The 12360-nt window shown below is 42.4% G+C and overlaps 1 long non-coding RNA gene across 1 annotated transcript in view; it reads left to right on the forward strand.

The window, feature by feature from the left end:
- The first annotated feature begins 1030 nt into the window (after positions 1 to 1030).
- Positions 1031 to 12360, forward strand: part of LOC125939016 (uncharacterized) — a 24510-nt gene continuing 13180 nt past the window's right edge. Inside the window, exon 1 of the long non-coding RNA XR_007462899.1 lies at positions 1031 to 1241. This is a non-coding gene — a long non-coding RNA (uncharacterized LOC125939016). The remainder of the gene's footprint in view (positions 1242 to 12360) is intronic.

A 12360-nucleotide genomic window follows, 5' to 3' on the forward strand; every position in this document is an offset into this window, starting at 1 on the left:
GAACTTAGGAAACCGGGCAGGTGCCTCCTCGTCCTGTGCAAACACACTGCTGACTTACCTGCCCTCTGCTACCTGAGCCACCAAGTTTTCATTGCTCTGTCATTTATCTTATAATACTTCATCTCCCCCAGCTGAGTCTCTTCTTAAGAATTTCGGATGTTTAAAATGGAATTTAGTGATGTTTTCACACCAAAATCTTCTTTATTTGGAATTTTGGGAACTTTGGGAGCAGACGTTGTTTGGTTATAAGGCTTTTATTCTTAACTTCCTCTGCACACTCAGAACCTTTTGCGATGGGAATGAATTTGCAGTAACTTGTGTCCGCGGTGAAGGCTAACATGTGATTCTCAAAAAATCCTGTTTATATGGAGAATAAACGAGGTCCAGAACACCGTGTCCCATCCGTGAAACAAAATGTACATTTCCTAGGAGGAGGCACATCTCTCATTTTCAAAGCCTGAGCGGATGGTTCTGGAATGGTAATTCCAGCTGTTTGAATTTAGGGCCCTGGAAAGGTTCCTCCGAAGGCAATTCAAGGGCGTTGCCTCTTAGTGGCTGGGGTTGTTCTCCTGAGATGTAGCAATTAAATAAGGGCCAGGAATGTCCGACTTTTCTTGAATTGTGAGTTTCAGAGTTTACCTTCATTTGAGTCCTTATGTTTGTGACTGCATTTTAGGAACTGAATATGCCAGGGATGTAATAGCGTGTTGACCTGTGCCTTTGGCACTTGCTTGTGGCCTTTCTTACTGGATCGCCCCATTGCAGCCTTGACTGTTCAGCTCAATTCATTACTTATTTGACATGAAACATTGTCAGTGAGTCTAATGGAAAATTCCACTAAAGAAGGAAAAAACATCTCTAATATGGAACAGCGAGCTATTGATTAAAGCTGCCATGTGCCCTCAGAGCTCCTTTCTTCGATAATGCCTAAAACAGATCAAGGTTAACATGGTAAGCTCCACGCAGGCTGCCTTTCCGGCATTTTCACTTGCCACTTGGGAACAACCTGGCCCCTTGCTCAACGTCTATATTGTCATCCAGGTGAATCACCCCTTTTGCCTTTGTGTTATTTTTTATAGGGTGTTACCTCTTAACAGTCCAAACGTCGGGCTGGCTTTAAGTACAGAGGTGATGGACTAATGTCCCAACTGCCTCACGTGGACCACGCAGGTGACCCCGAGGACTGCGGGCTGGGACAAGGCAGTCACTCTCACCAAGATGCCACCTGGGACTCTGACCTTGTGAGTACAAGCGGAGGGAGTTGTGAGGTGACAGAATCCAGCATTCTTCTTTCATGTAATAATTGCATACGATTTCTGCAAATTCATGGGATCCCGAAAAACACTCATAAACACGGCACATAGTATTTAGTGGGATGCACCGGGCCCTTTTCTAAGTGCTTGTAACCAGCTGACTTCCTTCATCCGCATAAAAACGCTGAGAGGAAGGTGCTGCCATTAGGCCCACATGGCGGTCGGAGACACAGGCCCCTCAGGCTCCTGAGGGGCAAAGCTGGGCCTGGTGCCCAGGCAGCGGGTCCAACCACTCTACTGCTTTCCTTTGTAGACCCCGTTTGCAGTCATTCGTTCACCTAAGTCACAGGAAAGCCTTGTGTTTTCAAAATCTGCATCTACTTTCCACCACAAAAAATATCAGGTTGCTCAGAGAATAAGGGCTCTCACCACAGCCGTGGTGACTTCCTCATTCTGACTGCATTCATTTATTCAAAAAACATACAATGGGGATGTGTTATGTGCTGGGCACTGTGCTAGACGCTCGAAATATGTTGTATTCATAATAAATATGTGGGCAAAATATAGAAGCTACTCAAAACAGAGATTCCTGCCCACATGGAGCCCGGTGGTCCTAGAGGGTAACTCAGCTGAGCGCTGGAAGTCGGAGACACGGTAGATGCCTCAGACTAGCAGATAACAGGTCTTGTTGTTAAAAAGCATGAGCTTTAGGGGCACCTGGGTGGCTCAGTTGGTTAAGTGTCCGACTTCGGTTCAGGTCATGATCTCCCCATTGCTGGGTTTGGCAATCTGCACAACCCCCCTCCCTCCCCCGGCAGGTTCTATGCTGACAGCTTGGAGCGACACTCTCTCTCTCAAAAATAATAAAATAAAAAATTAATAATTACTAGCTTTAAAGGTACCTTACCCAGGGCAGACCCCTGAGTGATTGCAGTGGGGAACTTACACTTCAGTCCCTCTGCCAGAGTCTTCTTGATTTTTCTTTGGATTCTAGTAGTTTTCCTATCCTGCCTCCCAAAGGGCCATGCTATCTTCCTAAGTCATAGCACCTCCTGATCAGACACTGTCCATCCTCCCATCCACTCATCCATCCACCCATCCATCAAGTTTCTTTTCCTTTTTTAAGTTTTATTTATTTTCTAATCTCTACACCCAACTTGGGGCTGGAACTCATGACCATGAGATCAAGAGTCTCCCGCTCTTCTGACTGAGCCAGTTAGGCACCTCTATCCAGTGAATTTCTTCAGTCACTCATTTATAACTTCTTCTCGTGTTCCTCCTGGCTGCGGGTGCTGCAGTGGGCCCCAGGGACACTCGGGCGAACGAGACGGCCCGTGGCCCTCAGTTGAGCAGCAGCAGGACGTTCAAATGGCCACACCGTGCATGTGTGAAGAGGGAAGAAAGCGTGATGACACGATCTGGGTGTGGATTTCAAGGTAGAAATGGAACAAATGTTGAGAAACATCTTTAAAAAGATTCCATTTGCAGAATTGTTTCCGGTTTCTCCAAGTCTCTTCCTAGCACCTGGCAGAACATTAGCACAGGAAAGGGATTTGGTCCCGCAGCCCACCCTGGGGGTTGTTGTTTAATAGAGACTTGAAGGTGGCCTCAGGCTGAGCACCTCTCCTTAGATGTTTCCGACACACAACCTGCACACACAGGGAGAAGGCTGTTGTGGTTCAAATGGGTGTTTAAAGTGAGTGTGCAGGGGCGCCTGGGTGCCCAGTCAGTTAAGCGTCTGACTCTTGATCTCAGCTCAGGTCTTGATCTCAGGGCTGTGAGTTTGGGCCCCAGGTTGGGCTCTTAGCCGGGCACGAAGCCTACTTAAAAACAAACAGACAGACAAACAAGTGGGCTGTGCCTTCATCTCTGACCAGTCATCCCCACTCCAGTCACTTTGATGAGGGCACAGTGGTAGGAACTCTAGAATATATACTCAGTTAGCCTTAGAATTCTTTTGCAATAAGTTCTTGGTCCAAAGAAAGAAACTGGGCCAGAAGATAACTAGGTTTGCATTTAAAGTTATTGGAAGGGGCTTCTGGGTGACTCGGTTGAGCGTCTGACTGAGGCTCAGGTCATGATCTCGTGGTTCGTGGGTTCGAGCCCCACATCAGGCTCTGCGATGACAATGTGGAGCCTGATTTGGATTCTCTCTGTGTCTCCCTCTCTCCCTGCCCCTCCCCCATTCATGTTCTTGCTCTCTGTCAGAAATAAACATTAAAAAATATTTTTGAAAAAGTCATTTGAAGCCTTTCTCCCTCTCTTCCCCCCTGCCCCCACTTCTCTTCATTCCCCCTCCCCCGGTACGGAGCCTGGCCAGAAGGTCTGGGTAGTGAGAGTGCAGGCTACTCAGCCGCTGTGTCATTCCCTGCCCGGGGAAAGGAGAAGCTTCTGTGGCTTACCCACCAGACTTCTGATAAGGAGATTCGTCTTAGGTCAGAGAGGTAAAAACGAATGGAGAGACTGCCCTCTTCCAATTGTGCTCTTTCCTCAGGAAACACGTAGATGTAGTTGGTCGAGTCCTCTAGGGTAAGGATCAGTGCTAGAAATAGCTTGGAGCTGTTAGGATTACTCTTTTATTGTGGTAGACTATTAAACATCTTCATCGAATTACCCATTTGAATTATAATCCTAGGTCCGTTCCGTGGGGCCCAGAGGTTATTCCATGACAGGCCATGCGAAATCAAGTATGGGCATGTTCACGTGAACTTTGCCAGCCAGCCATTTCTTGATAAGAATCTCATGAAGCAAAGACCTCGCATTTTTGTCACACACACACACACTTTTTTTCCCCCCTTCAGGGTATAAAGATGTTTTAGAAGACATAATAGCTCGACTTCACAGAGGACCACAGAAATTCACACCTGAGCTTGGATCGGTCACAGATACAAAGATGGCTCATCACTTCCCAGAGAACGCTCTGCTTCATGTGGGAACGTCCAGGCTGCTTGTTCCCCTTCTGCTGAAGTGGGGAGTCTGTAGAAATATTATGCCACACTTGACATCAGGCCTACATATTGGCATGTCTCCCACCCCACTTCCTGGATGTGAGCATTCCCCCAGCCCCTTGGAGGAGATAAGTTATCTTTCCCATCTTGACTCACTCATGTAACAGGAATCAGAAGCTCACATCCCAAGTAGGGGTTGGACCACGAGGTTATGGCCCTTCAGCTGGCGAACACAGAAACGAATTGAGAGGTGGCCATTACTGCAATGCACCGGTGTTGCCGATAGGAGAGTCAACTCTTGCACATACAATATGGATGAGCCCCGACATAAGTAGGCTGAGTGAAAGAGGCCAAACAAAACAAGTGTATACTGTGTGGCTCAATTTGTATAAAATTTTAGACGATGCAGACACATCTGCCGAGTCAGAAAGCAGATCGGTGGTTGCCTGAGGATGAGCTATGTGTATGGATGACAAAGGGGCGGGAGAAACCTTTTGAGGGTGATAGATGTGTTCATTATCTTAATTCAGGTGATGATTCCGTGGGCATATACATATGTCCAAACTCATCAAATTGTCTCTCTTAATTATGTGCTATTTATTGTATGTCAGTTATGCCTCCATAAAGATGTATAAGCAAAAAAAAAAAAAAAAAAAACCCTCTAAACTGGGGTTATCTGCAGAGGTTTTTGATGACCCAGGAAATGACTATGAAAATCTGTTGTACCCTGTGGATGGATGCACACTAGCTCTCATAAAAGAGTTATGGAAATTGCAGATGAGTTACACAAATTTCTTCGGTAAGAGGCAGTATTCGATATTTGCTAATGTTTACTGACACGACAAATTGTTCTCAAAGATACAATTCCTGGAGGCTATTTTTGAAAACCAAGAGAAAAAAAAATGCTTGATCTGATCCTTTATAATTAAAGGAGATATTTTAACATTGAGTATGTCAGTAATTGCTTTCTAAAAGAAAGTTTAGGGGCACTTGGGTGGCTTAGTCATTTAAGCCTCTGACTTGATTTCAGCTCACGGTTTTGATTTCATTTCACGGTTTGTGAGTTCAAAGCCCGTATCGGGCTCTGTGCTGACAGTGTGGAGCCTGTTTTAGATCCTCTGTCTCCCTCTCTCTGTGCCCCTACCCTGCTTGTGCTCTCCCTCTCTCTCTCTCTCAAAAATAAATAAACGTTAACAAAAATAAGTAAAAGAAAGTTGGGTGCCTGGTGACTCAGTCGGTTGAGGCTCTGACTTCGGCTCAGGTCATGATCTCATGGTTTTTGAGTTCGAGCCCTGTGTCAGGCTCTGTGCTGATAGCTCCCAGCCTGGAGCCTGCTTCGGATTCTGTGTCTCCCTCTCTCTCTGCCCACCGCCCCCCACTCACCCTCTGTCTCTCTCTTTCTCTCTCTTCAAAATAAATAAACATTAAAAAAAATAAGTAAAAGTTTAGAGAACATTTTCTTTTTTTTTAAATGGTTTTTCAAAATGTTTTCATTTATTTTTTTTGAGACAGAGACAGAGCATGAGCAAGGGAGGGGCAGAGAGAGGGGGAGACATAGAATCTGAAGCAGGCTCCAGGCTCTGAGCTGTCAGTGCAGAGCCTGACGCGGGGCTCGAACTCACGGACTGTGAGATCATGACCTGAGCTGAAGTCAGACGCTCAACCGACTGAACCACCCAGGCGCCCCTAGAGAACATTTTCAAAATATGTTTGGAACTATTTCTGTCATATTGTTGCATCCACACGACTCCTGAAACAGAATGCTACGGGCACCAGTGACAGTCACAACAAAGTTTATTGCAATGAGAGGCAAGGCAAACCGATTGATCGGACCGACACTCTTGACCAGAGTGAGGTCTTGAACAGCCAGGGTACAGAGTTTTTATAGCCGACCACATCGTCTTATTATCACTTGGGAACAGAACAAAGGAATAGTTCCCAGGTGGAAACAGTTCAAGCAGGCCCTTGCCCCAATCCAATCAAGCGCTAATCCATCCCTTGATCGATAGGATAAGGCTGTTGTCTCTTAACCTATAATGTTAAAACAAAGATGTTATCTCTTAAGGCTACAGGTTAGCCCTACCCTTACAATATGTGATTTTGTTATTGAAAATGATGTGTGGCACTTTTTAAAATTTTCATATTTTCCCATTTCAGAAGTTGGAAACAGAAATTTCTAACCTGCTTAAAATGTCCCAAATGAAAACTTCAGGCTTTCAAACTATTTGCTAAAATTATAAAAGTGGAACACCCTCTGATTGGTTTGCAAGAATAACTGATGGGTACCAGAGAGGATTCACATTTAGTAGCAGAATTTCAACAAAAAAACCTTTGTGTAACTGGTGAATGGGACTGATACATGAGTATGGTAAATCAAACGTAGTTAATGATATCTGCCATTTGGTTCTATTCATCTTTTGAGCTATAGGCACCCATCTTAATGAAATAAATGAAAGTAATGAAATAAAATGAACTTAAAACCAGACTTTTGAATTAAAGTATTAAATGGATATTTTTTAAAATTATAAAACATTTCAGGGGCACCTGGATGGCTCAGTCCATTAAATGTCCGACTTTGGCTCAGGTCATGATCTCGCAGTTCGTGAGTTTGACCCCTATATGGCGCTCTCTGCTGTGAGCACAGACCCCACTTCGGATCTTCTGTCCCCTTCTCTCTCTGCCCTTCCCCCACTGGTTCTCTCTCTCTCTCTCTCTCTCTCTCTCTCTCTCAAAATGAAGAAATAAACTTAAAAAAAAGAAAATTATGAAACATTTTAAATCACATTGCTGCCTCTATAATATTATTAGTATTATATATACTATTACTATTATATTACATATACTATTAATATTCTCAATGAGGATAAACCATCTTTTGGTACCATTTACAAATAAAGGAAAACATTACTTAGGAAAACCTACTGATAGAGATATGAGATGAAAACTGTGGTGACTTCTCCTCTAAGGATGTTGCTGCAGTTGCTCTCATTCTGCAGATACTTCCCCCCACCCCATGGGTGCTACCCTCCTCCCACAACCAGTGGCTAGGATTCATGGGACTTGGCCTGGTGTACTGCTCAAACCAGTTTTTTTCTATAGATAGTTATCGGCTTCCTAATATACAAATTCAATGCGCTGTCTTGGTTTTACTGGAACAGTCTTGGGTCTTAAAGAATCTCCAAAGCAGTCAGTAATCCTATGCTGATGTTGTGTTAAAACCTGTGAGCCATGGTATAGTTTAAATAAATGAGCTTCCAAAACAGAGTAACAGTCATGATGACTGTAAATTATTAATCAAGTCAACATGGACTGGGAGTTCCCAGGAGCAGCTGACCCAGCAGGTCATTATAAAGGACAGCCCCTAGCTGTCCTTGTGCCATAAAGTAAGCTGTCAAGCTCTCTTCATGGGCTTATTCAAGGAAGCCAGAGTGTTTCAGGGATTACTTTGCATTAAGTAAGAACAAGAAGCCTACAGTTTATGAAAGTGAGAAGCCAGAGTAGAAACACTGTGATGCTCTTTGGACTGCTTCTCAAACTGGGCTGCATCTTCAGGTCATCTGGAGAGCTTATAAAAAGTCCTCTGGGCACTAGGATTAAAAGGTGAAAGATTTATACGATCTGAAGAGAAACCAGAGTATTGGGCACTAGGATTACAAAAGAAAAGTAAGGGGCATCTGGTTGGCCCAGTCAGCAGAGCATGCAACTCTTAATCTTGGGGTTGTGAGTTTGAACTCCACATTTTGGGCATAGAGGTTAGGTTATTGTTATTATTTTTTTAATTTTAAAAAGGAAAGAAAACCATTAGGGTATTCCAGCGTGTTGTCACGGTTGAACATCGCTGTTTCAGAACCACAGTCGTATCTGCTGAGCTTCTACTTCTGGCCATTATAGAGAAACTCACAATAGTCCTGTTTCTTAATGAACAGAATATATGAGTCAACTGTTTTGAGATGTTGAATAACAGACTGTGCAGGACTGCAATCTTGAGGTAAGGGAAACACAGAGCATGAATTTCACAGTGACCCTGCTATTCTGCCTGTAGGTATACAGGGAGGTGGAACCCAAGCTGAGTGGCGACCTTACTGAGGTGAGGAGGCAGAGATTGGGGTTCCGGGCTGCTGAAGCAGCTAAAGTTTACAGAGCGGGATACTAGAGAAGAGGGAGCTATGTAAGATACTGGGGACAGACGTTTGTGTAGGGATTTGTTGTGTGAATCCTAACCAAGAATTCGGCTATGCCTGACCCAGGCAAGACTCCACAAGTGTTAAGAGAGATTGCCTATTGTGGAGCTGAGAGCAGAATGGTAATACTTGGAGCTGTACATTAGAGGAGATGTTGGAATCCTGGCCTGGCCTGAATAGAGGGACCTCATTGAACCCCTTGGTCATTCAAGTGAGACCTAGAAAGTCTATGCCTAGGAAGTAAGAACTATGTCATAGAGTAAGAGCAATACTTCAGGACTAAATTCAAATCCAAATTAGATTCCTCTGTAACAAACAATAATACTAGCCTATCCTGATAAAAAAGATACAGTAGCAATTTACATTCCTGCCAGAATAAAACTCAAACATCTTATAAAAGAAGGTGACATAATTCAAACTCCCTATATCATTTACAATGTCTATCACGCAATAAAAAATTAGTAGACATACAAAGAAGCATAAAAATGTGACCCATGATTGAGACAAAAAAACAGTCAATAAAAATAGACTCCAAATTGATGTAGATGTTGACACTGGATGTTGATGTCAGATGCTGCAGACGTGTACTTTGAGCAACTTCTATAAAATTACCCAGACTTAAAGGAAGAGATGATCATGAGAGAACAGAAATAGAAACTCAGAAAAATGGGACTATACTAAAGAACCAAATGGAGATCTTGAAACAAAAAGATACAATACATAAAATGAAAATTTCACTACTTAACAGAAGACTGCAGAAGAGTTAGTGAATCTGAAAATAGATCAATAGAAATGATCAAATCTAAAGAATAAATAGAAAAAAAGATTTAAGAAAAATAAGCAGAGCCTTAGTGACATGAGGGCAATTTCAAACAGTCTAAAATGCAAGTAATCAGAATGCCAGTGCAAGAGGAAAGAGAAAATGGCAGAAAAACCATACAAAGATACAATAGACTCAATCGTCTAAATTTGATGATCAACATCCATATATAGATCCAGGTAGCTCAGGGAACCCTAAAGAGGATTTAAATAGAGAACCACACTTAAGGCTATCATAGTCAAACTGTTGGAAGCCAGAGATATAGAGAAAAAACTTTATTTATTTTTTTAAGAGAAAACTTTAAAAAGATCCACAGAAAAAAGATGTACAGCATATAGGGAAATGACAATGTAGATGATGTTGGACTTCTCCTGCGAAACAACAGAGGTAAAAAATAATGGACTGATAATGAAGGAAAAAAACCTGTTATCCCAGAATTCCATATCCAGTAAAAACATTCTTCAGAAATGAAAGTGAGGGGGGCTGTGCCTGGAGGACTCAGTCAAGTGTCCAACTCTTGATTTTGGCTCAGGTCATGACCTCACGGTTCATGGGATCAAGCCCCACGTTGGGCTCTGTGCTGACAGTGAGGAGCCTGCTTGGGATTCTCTCTTTCCTCTCTCTCTCTGTCCCTCGTCCTGCTCTCTCTCTCTCTCTAAAAAAATCAATAAGTAAACAAACAAAAAAAAATCCAAGTGGGAAAGAAAAAGTCATTTTCAGATGGATGAAGGATGAAAGAGGTCACCAGCAGCCCTGCCGCCCTATACTGTGAGAGATGCTAAAGGATGTCCTTTGGGCTGAAGGGAAAGACATCAGATGGAAACTCCAATCTACAGGAAGGAGGAAAAGTTCTGGAAATGACAAATATATAGGTCAATATAAACCACGTTGTTTTCTTCCCTTAATCATTGAAAAGCAACGGACTATGTAAAGCTGTGTTCAGCAGTGTCATTTACAGATAGTAAGTAATTGAGTTTTGCAGGCCAATAGTCCCTGACACAACTACTCTGCTCTGCGTTGTAGCAAGAAAGCAGCCAGAGACAATACACAAACTTTGTTTACAGAAATGAGTGCTGATGGTTAAAGAAAAAATTATAACATTGTATTATGGGGTATACACACGTAGATGTAAAATATATATGACAATAATAGCACTAAAAATGAGGAAGGAAATGGAATTTTACTTTTAGGATCTTAGATTTTAGGTAAAGTGGCAATATTAACTCTAAGTTGACTGTGGTAAGTATAGTATGTATATTGTAACCTCAGAATAATGACTAAATAAATAAAGAGGTATAGCTAAAGAGGCAAGATAGGAATTAAAAAGGAATACAAAAAAAGATTTGTTTAGCCCAGAAGAAGGCTTGAGAGGAGGACCCAAACAAAGCAATACAAACCAACCAAACCAACCAAAGAAAAGCAGATGGCACAACTAGAGAACAAATGGGAAGATGGCAGAATTAAATCCAATTATAGCAACAATTACATAGACATACCCAATTGCACAATAATTACATTAAATATAAGTGGGTAAAAACTTCTATTAAAATCTACAGATTGTCAGATTGGAAAAAAGGAAGACTCAACTCTATGCTGTAAGAGACATACTTTAAATACAAAGAGGCAGGTCGAAAGTCAAAGGATGGAAAAGCTGTACCATGTAATCGGTAAGTGTAAGAAAACTGATGTGATTATATTAGTATCATACAAAGAAGACTTCAAGATGAGTCTTACCAAAGAAAAAGTTGGAAATTTTATAATTATGAAGGATCAGTTGCAAAAGGGACCTAAAAATCTTGTATGTGCATATGCCTGATGAAAAGGTTTCAAAATGCATGAAGCAAAAAATGACAAGAGAGAGAAATAGAAAAATCTGCAGGTATAATTGGAGATTTCTAAGAGCCCCTCTCAGTAATTGACAGAACAGGTAGATAATCAGTATGTTACTGAAGATTTGACCAACACTATCAGCCAGCTTGATTGGATACTTGTAGAACACATCATTCAACTGTTGCAAATCAAAGTCATCAAGAGCAGCAGCAACAGAGAAGGAACAGAGCCATGATCAAGTCCAGCTTTCCTGATGAGAACAACTACGCAGTAGTTGTTAACGACCCTGGCTCCACCCCAGACCCTCTAAGTCAGGATCACCTGGGGGCTGTGTGGTTAACAAGCAACCAGATAATTCTTGCTATGGGGAAGTTTGGAGAGTGCTGGAATTCTCTTTACTGAGGAGTGGCCCACTTGTGCTTGTCCTGGAAGCTAAGAGAGGTAGCCTTTTCTCAGCATGACAAAATTTAAAATACCCAGTTAAAGTAAGTAGTGTTTGCTTTATTTTTTTAATGTTTCAGAACTTGATGTGACTGAATGAGACAGAAGGATGGATCTAGCACAAACTTTGTTTAGTAGGTGAGCATACATAAAATGATAATCATTTGGCTACAGTTTATGAAAATCAAGTGTTCTAAAATTAATACGTTTTGGATGGCACGTTCCAGTTCATTCTCCTGATTGGTCAATACAGCCAAGCATTTTAATAGTGTGCAAACTCTCCCTTTTGTCATAAGTGGAGAGAGGCACATAGCATGATTTTGTGCCCAGCTGAACAAACCTAACAGGGGCTATACCTTCCTGCCAATAATTGTGTGAAACTATAGGAGCCAGGCTATCGTTACCAAGAAACAATCCCTTTCAAAAATACAATCAGGCCACCTGGGTTGCTCGGTCGTTAAGTATCTGACTTCAGCTCAGGTCATGATCTCATGGTTCATGAATTCGAGTTCCACATTGGGTGAGCACGAGCCCGCTGCAGGTAAAAAAACACAAAACAAAACATGAACCCGGCTTCTCTCTTTTTCTCTCTCTCCCTCTCCTCTCTCTGCTCCTGTGGGATTCTCTCTCTCTCTGCCCCTTGCTCACTTGCACCCTCACTCTCTCTCTCTTTCGAACAAAAAATTATAATCAGATAATGTAGCACACAGGCTGTGGCAGTAGGCCCGGCGTGGGAGAATATATACGCGCTAGGTTTGGAGTTCTCTTTCAGCTCTCCAAAGGGTGTTAGAAAGTCATTTCTGTCTGAGGAGATAGTGGCAGGAGGTAGAGAGATGATCATTAAATTACTATTTAAACAATTATTACAACCAGCCAAGATGCCACTC

This window comes from Panthera uncia, assembly GCF_023721935.1.
Source record: "Panthera uncia isolate 11264 chromosome B2 unlocalized genomic scaffold, Puncia_PCG_1.0 HiC_scaffold_24, whole genome shotgun sequence".
In the NCBI taxonomy this organism is placed as follows: domain Eukaryota; kingdom Metazoa; phylum Chordata; class Mammalia; order Carnivora; family Felidae; genus Panthera; species Panthera uncia.